The sequence below is a fragment of the Trachypithecus francoisi genome, unplaced genomic scaffold (assembly GCF_009764315.1).
Source record: "Trachypithecus francoisi isolate TF-2019V2 unplaced genomic scaffold, Tfra_2.0 Lachesis_group16, whole genome shotgun sequence".
In the NCBI taxonomy this organism is placed as follows: domain Eukaryota; kingdom Metazoa; phylum Chordata; class Mammalia; order Primates; family Cercopithecidae; genus Trachypithecus; species Trachypithecus francoisi.
Window position 1 is genome coordinate 90397753 of NW_022681461.1, and position 18416 is coordinate 90416168.

An 18416-nucleotide genomic window follows, 5' to 3' on the forward strand; every position below is an offset into this window, starting at 1 on the left:
GGTTGATAGGTGCAGGAAACCACCATGGTGCACGTATACCTATGTAACAAAGCTGCATGTTCTGTACATGTATACTGGTACTTAAAGTAAAAAAATAAAAGCAAATTTAAAAAGAAAAATATTTGCTCTTGAAAGAAACTGTTGAGTACCTGGATTACTTCATTTAAACAAACAAAAATTCCTTTGAGAAAATTATTATTAGCCCTATTTTACAAATGAGGAAATCTGTAAAGTTCAGTAAGGTTATATAGCTTCCCCAATGTCACAGAAACCAAAGCAGATATGGCACTAGATTTGGGTCCATCGACTCACAATCTCATGATTTGTTCAAGATACCACCCTGCACTTCCTACTTGCCCCCCATAGTTTCTGTGGGTTTAACAAAAGCAAGGAAGGGCTACACAGAAAACTGTTTTGCTTCCTTTATAAAACTTTGGCTAAAATAGTTGTCAATAACTTACAACACTCCGTATTTTGTTCATAAGATTTCAGAAGCCAAATTTTCTCTTAGAATCCAGTGCCAAAAGAAGTTACTTTCCTAAAAATAAATCACATTCAACCATTTGTTCACTTGTGCTAAAAACTGTGATGGAGACAAACGTGGATCCATATGGTCTCTACTCTAAAGTAGTTTATAAGGGCCGGGTGTGATGGCTCATGCCTATAATCCCAGCACTGTGGAAGGCCAAGGCAGGAGGATTGCTTGAGTTCAGGAGTTCAAGATCAGCCTGGGCAACATAGTAAAACCCCATCTCTACCAAAAAAATTTAAAAATTAGCTGGGCATGGTGGCTCACAACTTAGTCCTAGCTACTGGGGAGGCTGAGGCAGGAGGATCACTTGAGCCCGAGAGGTGGAGGTTATGGAGGTTACAGTAAGCTGTGACCATGCCACTGTGCTCCAACCTGGACAACAGAGCAAGATCCTGCCTCTAAAAACAAACAAAAAAGTTTACAGACATAATACAATGTGTATTTAAATAGCCATGATTTAAGGTTAAAAGTAATGTGCTTCTCTTTAATAAAACAAACAATTAAACAATTCATTACGCTTCCCCTTGGTTTTAACTGCCAAAGCTAAGAGCTAAATTTAATATCTAAATACAATAACCATTTTACCTCAGGTTCCTAGAAGAGGTAACTTCACTTGATTGTTTACTCTTTGACTTTATCTTCAGCTATCCTATTATTGTACATGCATGTTATCCCAATCTACCTCAAATCCTTTTGTGGAAGCAGACAAGGTACATAATAAAAACAAACAAATAAAAAGGTCTCGATTAAAAATACAAACCAAATCCAAAGAATGTAAACTTTTTTACTGCATACTGTGCTATCTCAGACATTCTGAGTTGCTTAGAGGATCAAATAAGGCAGTATGCTAAATGTACTCTAAAAACTGCGATTCAAGAAACACTTGTATGAACAGAAGCCCTACTTCTACTGTTTTCCACAGACATTATACAAGCTCTGAAAACCCACAATGGATTTATATTTAGGATGTGTAAGTTGAGAAATGGGGTATGGCTGGGTAAATGGTGTTTTCAAACGCCAGTGCAATGCAGATAATGCGAGTTTTGTATAGCTTCTTTGTTTCTATAGCTTTGCGGGGAGGTGGTAAAGAGCACTAGATCCACAAAAGTGGTGGCTTAGAAGCCCTACCATTACTCTACCCTTTTCACATCCTCTGCATGGTAATTTGCTAGTGCCTCTGCAATGATATCTGCCACATCTTTAAGTGCCCTATGATGCATGTCATTGGGCCCTGCTGATTTAAACGTATTCACTTCTTAAAGTAACTCTGGACCACTGGATTCTCCAGTCAGATTTTGCTTCCCTCCCACCCATTCAGATTTTCTACACAAAAAGTGATCTTGTGTTTCTGATGAACATAAATAAAATAGCACAGAAAGTCTTTAAAATATATTATTACTTTCCTCCTTAATAAAGCTCTAATATTTTTGTTTTCTAATACTTGCAATAAAACAGCTCCTTAGCCATACAAGCAGGATCTGTTCTTCAGATATGGAAAACTAGAATATTATAATATGCTGACAATAAAGGAAGAAAAGAATGAGAAGGTGGAAGGGCACATATACATATTACTTTTTGTCTCTTTTTCTCTTTGATCTTTTTCTTCCCGCTTCAAGTCAAGGGATGGCTAGGAAGCCACTGTAATACAAAAATAATATGGCATTAAAAAGACAATGGATAGAACTGGCCCTTTTCAATCACTAACAAGCTGTAAGACCTGAACAAGTAAATCTCTCTGGATCGTTTTTTAACCTATAAAATAAATTAATTAAACTAGATTCTCACTAATATCTTCTTCATTTAAAAAATTCAATGAATTCAAAACAAGTTACAAGAGAATGCAATGATACCCTTGTCTCCCATAGCCCCTGCTACACAGGAGAGCTTCTGCCCATTTGTGTTCTCCCTCCACTGTCCTTACCTCGCACTCAAAATTAAAATTCCTATTCACAATCTGATTAAGATTAATTCACACAAAGTGTGATGAAGACTTAATATTACAGAACATTTTCATTTTAAAAATGACCGATTAAAACACATGCATTTCTAATGAACAGTAGGTATGAGTCACAGGGAAAGGGAAGAAAAGATAAGCATCTTTAAGCAGAGAGCCTCTCAATGGTTCATACTTCTGGTCTACTCCTGTTCCTCAATTACATTTCCAACTGTATTTTCCACAAAGCATAATTTACAGACAGCTACAGACACCCTCAAATTTCTTAACTGATTCTTCATTCTCTTTTTATGAATTGGCTCCTGCTTCTACCCTCACCACCAAGTCTTCTAAGAGGTAGAAAAGCCAGTATTGCAGGACTCACAGTTGCACATCAGCCATACTTTCCCCGTTTTAGGACTTTAAAATCACTGGAAGAAAAACGGAAGAAGAAAGCACATGGAGTCGGACATGATGGTGATGGAGAACAGCTGGGATTATAGCTTTTTAAAATTTGTTATGGGTAAGGAATATGAGGAAAACAATGAAACGGCATAAATAAGGGGAAAACTTGGTGTCAGCTCTAATTAAAGCAATGGGAAATATGGAAATTAAGCACAAAATGAGGCCTGAGTACAGCTAGGAGCTTTATGTTTTGTTTTTATTTTTTAATGATACACAGTGAAGAGTGAAAAAAGGAGGAGCGTTGAAAGATAATAAAAAAGGAAGTGAACATGGAGAAGAAAACAGAAAAAGATAACGAAGAGAGAGGAAATTAGAAAAACAAAGTAACAGAGAAAACACAAAGGATTAAGAATAGGAAGAATAAAAGAATATATAATCCAGTCGAGAGAGAATATAAAGCATTTAATAATGGTGGCGCACAAATGGGAAGGCAGAAATGGGGGCAGAGTGCAGTAAGAAAAAGAAACAGTAGGGCCGGGCTCGCAGTGGTTCACACCTGCAATCCCAGCACTTTGGGAGGCCGAGGCGGGTGGATCATCTGAAGTCATGAGTTTGAGACCAGCCTGGCCAACATAGTGAAACCCCATCTCTAGTAAAATTACAAAAAATTAACTGGGCTTGGTGGTGTACGCCTGTAATCCCAGATACTCGGGAGGCTGAGGCAGGAGAATCGCTTGAACCCAGGAGGCTAAGGTTGCAGTGAGCCGAGATCACACCATTGTACTCCAGCCTGGGCAATAAGAGTGAAGCTCTGTCTCAAGAAAAAAAGAAAGAAAGAAAGAAAGAAAGAAAGACAGAAAGAAAGAAAGACAGAAAGACAGAAAGAAAGACGAAAGAAAAGAAAAAAGAAAAAGAAACAGTAGAAACCAAGAATGACAGAACAGCAAAGACAAGAATTAGAGAAATCAGAGCCAGCTAGGCTACAAACTAGCGGCTTGTGTCTTTTTCTTTTGCTGTTTGTTCTTTTAAACAGGAAAACAAAGTGGCAAGAGAGCATGATGAAAAATAGTATCATCTGGGGCACGTTTTCATTGGCCATTTAAAGTACTATGGGAAACAGAACCCAAAAAAGAGAATACAGGTGGGGAGGAGGGTATGGCAAATGTGACAAAAATAAGAAGCAATAGAAAAGGAGCTCAGAGGGTAGATGGCTAAAAGATACAGGTGGTAAGCAGTCTGTTCCAGACTATTTTAGCACACATTAGGCAAAAGAATTTCAAAGAGCAAGGAAAATATGACAAACACACCAAGGGTCAATCATCAATTAATTCAATGCAAAAAAAGTATTGAACATGAGTCTTTGATGCCTCTTCCTTCACTCTACCACCTATCCTATCTAACAAAGCCCAGGTTTTACTCAGTTCTTTCTTACTAATCTTTCAAATTTATCTCCTCCTAAGATACTGTACTAGACAGTGCAGAATATATACAAGTTTGAGGGAGCAAGCTCTATCATTAGGACCTCCCACTTGAATAGAGAAGGCAAACACAACACACTTATGCCTTCCATAAGTATGCCAACTGAATTCTTTCTCTTTTGGCACCTAACACTTTCCACTTTGTATTATCTTAATTCCTCATAGACTCTAGATCTTTAAAAATGAGGAAGACTAAAATGGACAGACATGTGAGCACTCCAGGGCAAAAGGGACCACAAAGTAGGCTCAGAGGAAGGGATAACAGCAAGTTGTTCTGTGACAAAGAGAAGATGTGATCGGCTGGACAAGTGAAGACAGAGACCACTAGGCTAATATACAGAGTTTGATATGAAATGTAATTACCATTAAAACTTTTTTTTTTGAGGCATGATCAAATCTGTAGTTTACAAAGATTACTCTGGTTATAACATTCTGGGAGAAAATAAAATAAAATGATTCAGTCTGAGAAAGACTCCACAGAACAAGTGATATTTTAGCTGGGTCTCATAGGATGAATAGAAGCTTTTTTGAGGAAGGGCTCTGCAGAATGATGAAATAAAATGAAAAAAGGTATGAAAACATAACAGGGCACCACAGATTCTAGGACAAGTAAGAGGGCCAGAATGGTTGGAAAACAGGTTATTTAGAGAAAGAGGTATCAGATTTGAAAGACAGGCTTAGGCATTGTTCTGAGGATCACTACAGTTTCCCATTTGATTACAAATTGTATCATCTGGTAAGATGGAAAATCCCCCTTTTTCCTTATAGAGAGTCATAACATCAAGTGTTGGGTGATTTAACAATTATTCATGATGACAGTGCCAACATCCCTGCTCATATATTAAATGAGACACTACCTGAAGTAGATAAAAGTATCCACAATTTCACTTCAGAACATTTGGCTGCTATGCCAAAGAGACAACCATTTATAACTGTCACTGGCCCAGATCTCACAAATCAGATTTTGGGAACTTTTTATTTTTTTAACAAAACATCAAATCCAGAATAGTGCAACTGCTGTTTTGACTTTCAAAACAGAGAGGACTCCTGCATAGGAAATAAAAGCCAGGACATTCATTTACAGGACGGATTGTTTTACATTCTTACATCAGATCAAATAACTTAATTATTCTGGGTACTGCACACTTAATGACAAATCTACATCCCTGAAAGCATAACACTGAGACTGGCGTTTTCGTTTCCAAAATGAAAAAAAAGTTCACTGTGCCTTTCCTTCCAGACTGCACCCCATCACTCATCACAAGCTAGCATCAAGTGCTTTAAATAACATTTTCAATAAATGTGAACTCGGTTCTTTTTATACTTTGTTATAACTTCCTGTGTCTTTGACATATTCAAGAAGTGAAACTCATGCATAGCATGTTTATATTATTCCCTCCTTAGCAAAAGCTCACAGACAATGTCAGGTCTGGAGAGATAAGAGCTGCTTCCAGGACATGAATTCTCATGAGGATTAGGCAACCACCATCTGGGGCTCCAGAGTTTATCTGTAGCAGCTGCCTTCAAAGTATCATACTAGAGGTTGGGGGTGGGGGGAAGTCTAATTTTAAAGTGTTTAACAAGTTCCTCTACCTTGGCTTTGATTATCATTCTGGATTGTTTTTTCCACCTTATAAAAATAAAACATAGTAACCTTTTCTTCATAACACATAAATAACTTAAAACAGCACTATGTATTTAAATGATGAACTCAACACATACTCAAATGTTTAATGTTACAATTATAACATAATTTTTAATAATAATTTTAATAATGATTAAAATACTACCAAATACCTAATGTTGTCATTAATACAAGCTTTATCCTTCACACAAAAAAGTGTATCTCCCAATTTTTAAAATTTCTACTTAGAAGGCTACAGATTAAAACAATATCCTAGATATTTTGGGAGAGTTTTTCAAATGTCCTCAATTGACATTAAAATAATCGTAACACTAAATTTTATTAAACAGAAAGCTTTTTAAATCAAATATTTATATAAAAAACAGGAAATTCAAAAATGAACACGGGGCAAAAAGTTAATTTTGAGTGCTCAGCTTTAAATAATAATCTACTAAATCTGATTACTACATTAACTTTTATGGTGCTAAAAATGGTCACTATGAAACAAAGCTAGATAGCAAAGAAAAACAAAATAGAAAAATCAAACAAAATATTCTATATAAAGAATAGTTTCTACTACAATAAGTCCCAAAATCGCTGCACCACTAAAATAATGCCTTTTTCTCTGCATCATGTCTCCTTCCATTTCAAATATTCTTTACCTGCCATAAAAATCATAAGTTGTATTTGTTCATTTGAACAACCTGTGACAAAGGACTTATTATTAAAATTAACTAGATAAAATTATTGTTAGTTCCATCAGAGATCTGGCAAAGTGGCTGCATCTATAAAGTATCACTATAATAAACAGCTTTGTAAAGAAGAACAGTTCACTCTTTCATTGTTCATTCAAAATACATAGCAAGCCTATTGTACTGGACAGAGTGACGCAGAGAAACAAAAGGCAGAGGTTTGAGTGTGTCAAAATCATAAAACTGGTGCATTATTTGATGCCTGGGATTTTCTTTCCATGTCCAAATATTTATATATATTTATATATCTGGGCCTGACACAAACATTCTAGTCTTATTTTTTGAAGTACCCTCATAATTCCGTCACCAAAATCAAATACAGGAAATTCAAACTCTACACATCTAACACTAAAGTGGACTGGGCCCTTCCTTTCACCTTCTCTATTGCTATCAGTGGTTGAATTATTTTAAAAATCACACAAACTCACAATCTCTCTTCTCTCCATTAACATTTTTATCAAGTCATTAAATCCTGATGACTGTAATTTCAAAACTATTTTGGCAATATTTTATTTACTTGCAGTAGTACCATTACCAACCTAGTATAAGTTACTCCTCAGAATTTGGACTAAATTACGAGTTTTGTAGGCAGTGTCTCTTCCAACTAATTCGCATTAAATCACTACCACATTAAGTCTTCACTACGTTAAATATGCCTCCCAAAACAATTTACTCAAACTGTTCTCCCTATCTATTCTTCTGGTTTACAATGCTTTTCCTTTCCTCGACATATTCAAATTCTCCCTTTACCAGATTCTCCAGGATTCACAAGCAATTATTTCCTTTTCTATGCCACATTTCATATTTACCCCAGGATAGTCATCTTCCTACTCATTAAACTGCTACATTAGATGCAAAACACATCGGTCTGCATGACCACATCACAAACATTGCTTATGAGTGATATTTTTCATATATCTAAAGGAGATGAGAAGAGAATAAACAAAAAAAACTTTATTTTGCAGTTTCTTCTGCAACGTCCGAAATGGCTAACTAACAGTTATTTGTTGAATAAACTTATCAACAATATGATCTAGATATTTAGGTGTGCAAAGGGATGCACTTATAAGGGATCTGCTGTTATAAAAAATATGAGAATCTGACTGCACACGGTGGCTCATGTCTGTAATCCCAGCACTCTGGGAGGCTGAGGAGGGCGGATCTCCTGAGGTCAGGAGTTCCAGACCAGCCTTGCTAACATGGTAAAACCCCGTCTTCACTGAAAATACAAAAATTAGCCAGGTGTGCTGGTGGGGAGGCTGAGGCATGAGAAGCTTGAACCCGGGAGGTGGAGGTTGCAGTGAGCCGAGATCACACCACTGCACTCTAGCCTGGGCAACAGAGTGAGACCCCATCTCAAAAAAAAAAAAGAGAGAATCCAAGAAACCTGACTTCTTGTTCTGCTATACCCAGCTGAAAGTAGGCAGTGACAATGATTTCAACAACATGCAAAGACATCCTTTGGACAGAGAATTTGTATATATAATAATAACTGTTTGTAACATCAGCTATTCTTCGATAAACAGGATTTTTCTCTTAAATTCCTTCTATTTGTTAGAGATTCAATTTGTTACCCAAGCTGTGGATTTATAGGATTTACATCCTTAAAACGAATTCCAGCATAATTTCACACAGAAGCCTTCCTGAAGTTAACCAAGACAACACACAAATAAATCTTCCCTTTAAAAAGAATAAATGCTCCATGAAAATCATCAATACATCACTTAAGCTTAAGGCACAGTATCTGTGCAACACCAAGCTCTACCCCAATCCTCCAAGGGCCACTAGAGTCTGTATTAACCCCACACACTCTCTATTACCTATTCAGACATGTTTTCCCAGTACCATTACTCCAAATAATTCCATTCCCTAAACTAAATCCACTGTTTCATCCTGCTTGATTCTCTACCTATATTATCTAAAAGTCTTGCTCTTGAGTTGCAAGGCTGTTGCTACTTAACTCTACGTTGACCTACTACTTACTATATGTAAGTAAGCTTTAAAGTCTCTTACAGGATCTCTGTATCATCTCCTAAATCACAGTGGAATCAAGTACTCCAATTTGAGTTTTAACCATTATCTAATTTTCTATTAAAAATGCTAACTCAAAAAGAGAAATATTCTCTAATATAAAGGCCACTATCCTTACATAGCAGGTACCCAATTTTTTAGAGTCTGTCTTCAACGTACCCATGTTTGCATGAAAACTTCACCCTAAGTAGAAAATTGGTCAGACTGCTTAATTGTGTGGGATAGGCAAGTTAAGTGCCAGAGAGGAGTTCAAAGAACATTAGCAATGTCTGAGTTTGAGTATGAGCCTGAAAATCATAATAAAAACACTGTAAGAGGGAAAGGGACTAGGCATTCAAATCGTAATTTTAAAGATGAGGATATTAGGTTACAAGGGTCACACAGGACAAGCTTCATGGAGGAGATGAGATTTCAGGTGACTGATGGATTTGCAGTAATTAGGAAAGAGGGAGAAAGAAATTCCTGAAGGCAGACACATTTTTCCTTGGTAGATACATGCCCAGCTTTTGTAGTAAGAGCAGGGCAGGATCACCACCTCATTCCTAGCTGAGGATAGAAACTGCATATAAACTGCATTAATTGGTAGTTCATATAAAACTGTATATGAAACAACAGAAAATCCAACAACATAAACAGGCTATTACTAACATAATTTTTTTTTAAAGGCTACTAGATTTTTCTCCAAGCTGTAAAATCTTGCAGACTATAGTACAGTGGCAGGCAACTTACATCCCTTGGAAAAGTTCCTTTTGTGCGATCATTTAAACTAACAATTTTAAAGAATGTTTTACACAAAATGTGGGATAATTATTGGTCTGAGACAGAAATAAGACTTTCTGAACATCTTTCTTTGGCCTGCTAGATGTCAAAACGCAGTAAAATTTCCTATTGTAGGAGAATTTTAGTTAATAAAAATAATTTCATTACAATGTCTGATTTACACAGTACAAAAGTGTACTAATAACCATCAGAAATTTTTAAAGCTACAATATCCTTCTGAAGCCACCCTAATAATTGCTTATTAAAACACTTTCTCTGTTAAAATGTTAAAGTTATTGATTTTTTAAAATTTCAGCAATACAAAGATACAGCTTCCAATTCATGTTCAAACATAAAATAACTGAATTGAAAAACAATTTCACTTTCACTGAAATCAAGTCAGTGTTTCATTATTCAAAAGCATATGCTCATCAATACAAATAAACTTTCATTTCTATTTGAGGTTAAAATCCTAAAATAGCCCCAAAGTCGCACCACAATTCAGCTGCTATGGAAAAGCTAAGTAGTGCTTCCCATGACTAAATGGATTAATTCTTTAGCCCAAACACAATTACTGTTCTCCACACTGTTCCATTGAACACCTAAATAAGCATCCCAAAGCTTATTTCATTCAAAGAAAAGATCCAGACTAAAGAATAATCCCAATGTATGAAGTTTACATTTTGTGTAAAGTTTTTTTTAAAAGGGAAAAATCTATAAGTGGTAATCAGGAAAAGACATGAGTCATTTTAGACAGGTGTTGGGGATGACATCTATCGACTAATAGATATCTTTGTTGGAGGACTGCCGTACAGATTCCAGTAGATGTCTTTTTCTCAAACCAATTTTTCTGACTTAGTTCTTTAATCTAGACTTTTCCACACGTGACGCACACATTAACAGCAAAAAGAATAACTCTTCAAGAAATAGCCAGTTACATGGAAAGGTATTTCTTCTGGTCCTTTTCTTGCTTTAAAATTTTTCAACTTCAACCATGTATGAAAAGTGCTTATAACCATGTTTACTGAACATTTTATTCTCCCATATATTTCCACATTTCAAAAATCTCCTGTGACACACACCTGATCTAAAGAAGAAAATATGGAGAGGTCAGGGAATAGGAATGAGGGCAATGAGCTATACTGAAGTAATTCAATATGGCTCAAGGGGTAAAATGAAAGAAAAGCAACAGTTATTAATTTCAGATCTGGATTCTCTGACAATAACAAGTTATCTGATTATGAGACGGGCTGTCTTGTTAATACTTGCTGTTACTGAGATGTTTACAAAGAAAATAGGTGACCATGTAAACTATGTTGGAGAAAGAATTCCTATATGACAGAAACTGGACTACATAACCCTCTAGACTTTCTTTTGACTCTTAATACTGGTCATTCAATTTCCACTCCTTTTTAACTAAAGTTGTGAAATGGTAGCTCTTTTTCCACCTGTTTAATGTCCCTTGGGAGACCACTATTGTCAAATTATCATTGCAACATTAGTTGCTAGAAAGAGAATTTTTAGCTCTTTATCACACTTCTGCATTTAACTGAAGGATTATTTGCTGTTAGGCAGTTTTCTACAGCTCTGCCCCAAAGGACTTTCACAAACAATGCAAATGCATTTTCACAAGATGGAGCAATTTAGATTCCGTCTTTTAATGAAGGCTGAATTAATGGCAAGGCTTCCTTGCATTGTTGTAAACTAGACTGCTACAAAGAGCAGGTGAAATGGTTTTCTTCCTTTGGGCAAAAATGAAAATAAAGTGTAAAATTCCTACCCAGTTTTGATTCATGTTTGTGTTCATTAACAGAGGGTTAAACAGCCTGAACCTTACCTTTAGCAACTGCAGGTATAATCGGATTAATTTAAATGGTTATTAATGCCCTTTGGAATTCTAATTAGCCAGGGGGACAGCTGATGCAGACAGCCTTTGGGGGTGGGGATTAGTCTCTCAATCAGAGTTCAAACTCTCAGAGCAGCACCCCTACATAGATCCTATCCACCATTTTAGTGGGGTGGGAGTAGGGGACACGGAGAGTAGGGGTGAAGAATCTAAAATAAAGAAATACAGTGTAAAAAACACAAAGGACAAAAAGGTAAGAAATATAAAAGAGAAAGGAGAAAAAATATGACAAAAAATGTTCAATATACTTTCAAAACAATATACTGGTGATTAAAAAGAAGAGAAACCTAATGCACTTCAAATAAGTACAACAAACAAAAAGAAACTTGCTAGAAAATAGTTATTAGATCTTTGGCCTAGAATCTTATGATAAATTAGAAAAGACATAAAACTAAGGCAAAATTACTTTTTCCATAGGCAAAAATTTAATTATCCTGCCTCTCTGAGGCAGCAAAAGTTTCAATGGCTTCAAGCGCCCAAAATGTTTTCCTAAATTTGCACATTTAGATGTACCCATAAAAGATGTACCCTGAAATGGCGCAGTTTCCTTGTGTGGGTTCTAATGCATGTATTCTTTTTGTTGTTGTTGAGACGGAATTTTGCTCTTGATGCTCAGGCTGGAGTGCAATGGCGAATCTCGGGTCACCGCAACCTCCACCTCCCAGGTTCAAGCAATTCTCCCACCTCAGCCTCCCAAGTAGCTGGGGCTACAGGCAAGCACCACCACGCCCGGCTAATTTGGTATTTTTTTTTAGTAGAGACAGGGTCTTTCCAAGTTGGTCAGACTGGTCTCGAACTCCTGACATCAGGCGATCCACCCACCTCGGCCTCCCAAAGTGCTGGGATTACAGGCATGAGCCAGTGCGCCCAGTCTAATGCATGTATTCTTAAACATGAAGCATAAAATCAAAGAATATGGGGAAACTCATACATTAGAGGTACAATTGTTTCTTACGTTTTAACTTTTTTTTTTATTTCAAAATATATCAGGAGTTCCAATTCCAAGTAAGATGGAGTAAGCACACACTACCTTGTCTTGTCCACTGAATCCAGAAAACCATAAAGCAGCTAGTTAAGGCAGACTGGGGAAAAAGATGAGAATTCACATTAATATCAGACAGATGGTTTACTATTTTTCCCCCTTTAGTATCTTCTGGCCTAGACTCAAAGCAACTGAAATCTGGAAGCAGGCACTCAGGGATAGACAAAGAGAACTCCAGGAGAAGCCCTCTAGTTCTAGCTTGAGGAGCAGGAACAGAGTCTCCTAATACTTAGACAGAATGAAGAAAATTCCCTAGGTATTTTTTTTTACTCTTTTCAATGAATAAAATTCCCTAGGTATTTTTTTTTTATTCTTTTCAACATCCTCTGTACCCAGTCCCTGAGCAATCAAGATGGTGGTGGAAGCACTGACAGCAGCAGCAGTGGGGTCTCAGAAGTCTAAAACTCTGAGGGAGCAAATCTTCATCATCAAGAGGGTAGCAAGAATTCTTGTTGCTTATTTTTTTCTCTGTCTTCTTACTACTTGGCCCCAGTATGGGCACAGCTGCAAGAAATGTGCAGCAGAAGAGAGTAACTAAATAAAGCTCCAGCTCTGTAGCTGGAAGTATAAAAGGGGAGGATTAGGCAACCAAAAAGTACCAGCGAGATTACGAAGAGGGAGAAGCACAGGAAAGTGGCCCCATAAAGTTTGGACTCACCCCTCCAAACTGTGCCTGCCTGGGGTTGATCCTAAAATAACATACCACAGACACTGAGAACTAAACTATGGAGCAGACAACTACTCAGTTCCCAGACAGTCCAATGTTTGGCACACATACTGGACAGTTCTGAGTAAGACTGCAAAGGTTTGGTAAAGGAGACTGGCATTGGAACTACAACCTACAGAAGTTTGTGTAGAACTTGCAACCTGAATGAACCCAACCAAATTGCCTATTAAAAAAAAAAAAAAAATCAGCCGGGTGTGGTGGCTCACGTTTGTAATCCCAGCACTTTGGGAGGCCAAGGCAGGCAGATCACCTGAGGTCGGGAGTTCGAGACCAGCCTGGTCAAGATGGTGAAGCCACGTCTTTACTAAAAATAGAAAAAATTAGCTGAGTGTGGTGGTGTGCACCTGTAATCCCAGCTACTTGGGAGGCTGAGGCAGGAGAATCGCTTGAACCCAGGAGGCAGAGGTTGCAGTGAGCCGAGACCATGTTGTTGTACTCCAACCTGGGCAGCGCAAAACTCAGTCTGGGGGGGGAAAATTCAACATTTATCACAGCATTAAACCAAGACAAAGGGTCTCAAAATATGATACTTAAATTGTCCAGGATACAGCCCAAAATAATTTGACACATGAAGAATTAGGAAAACCTCAAAGAGAAAAAAACAACAGATGCCAACACTGAAATAATGCAGATGATGGATTTATCTGACCAAGACTTTAAAGCCACTATTACAAAAATGTCCCAACAAGGGCAAACACTCTTGGATGAACAGAAAGATGGAAAGTCACCTCAAAAAACAGAAGATATAAAGAAGAAACAAATGGAAAATTTAGGAACTGAAAAATATAATAACCAAAATGAAAATCTCATTAGACAGGCTAGAGAGCTGACAGATTTGTAGAAAATATTAAATCTGAGAGACTGGAAAAAAAAATGAAGACAGGAGAGGGGAGGGGAGAGGGGGAAGGGAGATGGGAGGGGAAGAGAGAGGGGAGGGGAGGGGAGAGGGGAGGGAAGAGGGGAGGGTGGAGGAGATGGGGGAGAGGAGAGGGGAAAGAGAAGGGGAGGGGAGAGGGAAGAGAGGAGCAAGAGAGGAGATAAGGGAGAGGGAAGGGCAGGGGAGAGGAGAGGGGATAGGGGAGGGGAGAGGGGAGAAGGGAGATGGAAGGGCAGGGGAGAGGAAGGGGAAGGGAGGGGAGAGGGAAGAGAGGAGGGGGAGAGGAGATAAGGAAGAGGGAGGGCAGGGGAGAGGGGACAGGGGAGGGGGAGGGGGAGGGGGAAGGGAGGGGAGGGGGAAGGGAGGGGAGAGGGGAGAAGGGAGATGGAAGGGGAGAGAGGAGAAAGGGAGGGCAGGGGAGAGGGGAGGGGGAGGGGGAGGGGGAAACGGAGGAAAGGGAGAGGAGATAAGGGAGAGGGAAGGGCAGGGGAGAGGGGAGGGGAGAGGGGAGGGGAGGGGGAGAAGGGAGATGGAAAGGCAGGGGAGAGGAAGGGGAAGGGAGGGGAGAGGGGAGGGGGAGGGGGAGGGGGAAGGGAGAGGGGAGTTGAGAGGGGAGGGGAGAGGGGAGATGGAAGGGGAGAGAGGAGAAAGGGAGGGCAGGGGAGAGGGGAGAGAGGGGAGGGGAGAGGGGAGGGGGAGGTAGTGCAGGATGGGAGGGGAGGGGAGAGGAGGTGGGGGAGGAAAGGACAGGAGAGGACAGGAGAGGAGAAGAGAGGAGGCCAACCTCAGGGGCTGGGCATGGTGGCTCACACCTAATCCCAGCACTTTGGGAGGCTGAGGTGGGAGGATCACTTGAGCCCAGGAGTTTGAGACCAGACTGGGGCAACATAGAGAGATCCTGGCACTACAAAAAATAAGATTTAAAAAATTAGCCAGGCATGACGGCATACATCTGTAGTTCCAGCTATTCTGAAGGTGGAGGCAGGAGGCTTGCTTGAGCCAGGAATTTTGGGGCAGCAGTGAGTTGTGATCACACTACTGCAATTCACGCTGGGAGACAGAGTGAGACCCTGTCTCTTAAAACAAAAAATAAAAAATAAAAATAAAAAAACATCAAGGACTTACGGGCCAATAGTATCAAGAGGTCTAATATTCATTTCCTCAAGTTCTAGAAGGGAAGAAGAGTATAGTGGAAAAAGAAAAAGTATTTGAGTAAATAATGGCTGAAAACTCAAATTTTCAAATTCTTAAGTTTCACTTGCATTACTCATAAAGGCAACAAAATTTGAGTAACTGAGAATTTGTCATTGGAAACCACAGAGGACAAAAGGAAGTAGGATAATATTTTTAAGTTCTAATAGAAAATACCTTTTAACCCAGCACAGTCAGGCCTTCATATCCATGAGTTCCACAACAGTGGATTCAACCAACCCTGTATCAAATATTTAAAAAAAAAAAAAAAAAGTGAATCTGTACAGAACACCCAACACAAAATAGGGCAAAAAGGCTTCATAAAACTGCCATTTGCATCTTTTAATGAAGGGTAATTCTGTGAGAAATCAGATATCCATAGATCTTTAATAGCATTGCCACTTTGCTCATTTTATTCCATTTATCTTCCCATCTCCCGAAGTGGAAACAATAATATCAAACAGCTTAAAAGTATCTACCTGTGCATGATACTGTCAAGACAAGGGGTCCCCAGACTCTGGGGAACAATCAGTACCAGTTCGTGGCCTGTTAGGAACCGGGCCGCACAGCAGGAGGTAAGCAGCGGGCAGGCGAGTGAGAATTAGCACCTGAGCTCCGCCTTCTGTCAAATCAGCAATTGCATTAGATTCTCATAGGAGCAGGAACCCTATTGTGAACTGCACATGCAAGGGATCTAGGTTGCATGCTCCTTAAGAGAATCTAATGTCTGATGATCTGAGGTGGAACAGTTTCATCCTGAAACTATCCCCCGACCCCTGTCCGTGGAAAAATTTTCTTCCATGAAACTGGTCCTTGGTGCCAAAAAGGTTTGAGATTGCTGGTCGAGACCATAGTTGAAAAGTTGTATTCTTTGCCCTTTAGAAGCTTACAATCTAAACTATCCAAATCCAACATAAAGGAAATAATAATGGCTTAAAATAAACAAAATACACTGAGCAATAATTTAAAGACACAACTAAACTACACATTTTACGCCAGTAAAATATCAGTGTATTTGTTATACATAAAGAAAAAGCAGTGAAGAAGTTTCATCAGTCCATTGTTTTTACTTGTCTTATTTTAGAATGACACGATATTCCTGACAGAAAAATACACTTGCCTTTTAAAGTCAAAGCTCCTATCAAGTGCCAAATTAGAAGAGATTGTTTCATTTTATAAATCCCAGTTAGGTTACAGAGTAGGTGCAAATTCAGGCACACAGAAACAAATCCTTTGAAAAAGTGCCAAAATCATCCCCCATGTATTAATTAAAACCTAACCATAGAAATGAATCATTCCATCTTTAATTCATCTTGTTAGTTCATAAAGATTTTATTTTTGGCCTGCAGGAAAAAAAAAAATTTGAATCTATAAATATTCTGAGTGTAATTTTTTTTATTTTTAGGAAAGTGTATGATACTCAGCAATACTAATGCATTCTTAAAATGCAAGCAAACTTCAGTTACTGCCAACTGTCCTTGATGTGTTTGTAACACCCTAAAGATTAAACAGTATAATGTCATAAATCCTATTACAGTATATAATCTCTAAATTACATTCAAGGGGATAAAATATACAGCATATTAATGAACTTTACATTTTCATAACACCCTTTACACTGAATGTGAGAATCTTGTTACTTTGGATAAAAGTTTATGAAAATCCATCTCTTATAGCTATTAAATAAAATATATTCTGCTCATCCTTGGCATCAGTTACTCTGAAAATGATGTAGCCTTAGAAGTGGATTAACCTCTTAACATTTCTCCTGCCCCAAATTTCAAGATTTATTTACATGCTATCCACAAATGGTGGGATAGAAAGTAAAAGGAACTAAAAATAAATAATATTAAACTAAATATAATCATACACTCATGTTTAGAACATGTTTTTAATAATCTGAAAAAAATTATAGCAAACTAAGTTTAATAAAACAGATTTCCCACACACCCCAACCCCACAAAATCCCAGTGTGAAAGAGTTCATGTTTACTGAATAATGAGATAGGAAATAATACAATCTCCAAAATATTATGTCCCAGAAAAAAAGTATAACGTATTTACTGTATAACGTGAGATGTTTAGCAAATTGGCTGAAATTGTAAAAAATAAATAAATAAAATGCATGAATGAACATGCATGCATTTTATATTCCTGATAGTGCATTAAATAGTGTCCCCTCCCACAAAAATATATCCAATTACTGACCCCAAGAACTTGTGAATGTGACCTTATTTGGAAGTAGGGTCCTTCTAGATATAATTAAGGATCTTGAGGTGAGATTATCCTGAATTTAGAGTGAACCCTGAAACCAATGACAGGTGTCCGTAGAAGAAAAAGAAGAAAAAAATTTGAGACCAAAGCCACCTGAAGACAGAGGCAAAGACTGGAGTGATGCAATCACAAGTCAAGGAATGCCAAGGATTACCAGCCACAGCAGACACCAGAAAAGAGGCATAGACAGGCCTCCCTCAGAGCTCTACAAGGAACCAAGCTTGCCAACAGACTTCTGGCCGCCAGAACTCTGAGAGAATAAATTTCTGCTGTTTTAAGCCACTGAGTTTATGGTAATTTGTTACAGCAGCCCTCAGAAACTAATACATTCCTTTAAGTAGGAAACAAGAACAATGTACATTTATATGCAAAATAATACATCATCTTATTTATTTAAAGGCTCTAAATTGTGACCCGATATTCACCTTATCATTTAACACCAGATCAAATGGAACATCCAGAAGGAGGACTGCCTAAATGACTGTCCAAATGATGGCAGATTCTCACAACTCCTAAGGGATAGTGGGTGATCACCTATGTGTACCTAACATAGCAAGAGATCTTTTGCAGACTTTAAAATACAATAAAAAACCATGACTGACTACTTGTAAATGGCACCCATGACCTCTAGAAACTGTTGGCCTGGTGTCTGCCAATTGCCTCCTGAAGTGTAAGCAAATAAAGCAATATGTTTAGTTTTGAAGTACAGGTCAAGGGGACAACATGTTAAGAAAAAAAAAAAGATCTCAGCAAGTTCTCTCTAATAGGCACATATACAAATCAGGTAGGTGGAAAACTAAGTTACACTAACATTCCTAGAAACCCACAGGAAATCTGAAAGACAGTTCTCAGGGACTACTGCCATTCTAAAATGTGAATCCTTTTA

The 18416-nt window shown here is 38.1% G+C and overlaps 1 protein-coding gene and 1 long non-coding RNA gene across 6 annotated transcripts in view; one reads left to right on the plus strand and one right to left on the minus strand.

Annotated features, from left to right (window-relative positions):
* The window catches only part of ZCCHC7 (zinc finger CCHC-type containing 7), a 281226-nt gene that overhangs the window by 156847 nt on the left and 105963 nt on the right, over positions 1 to 18416 (minus strand). The gene's annotated exons all lie outside the window — the stretch shown is intronic.
* LOC117098982 lies at positions 355 to 16008 on the plus strand. Its single transcript, XR_004443671.1, has 3 exons — positions 355 to 365; positions 7360 to 7369; positions 15863 to 16008. It is a non-coding gene; the product is annotated as an uncharacterized LOC117098982 (long non-coding RNA).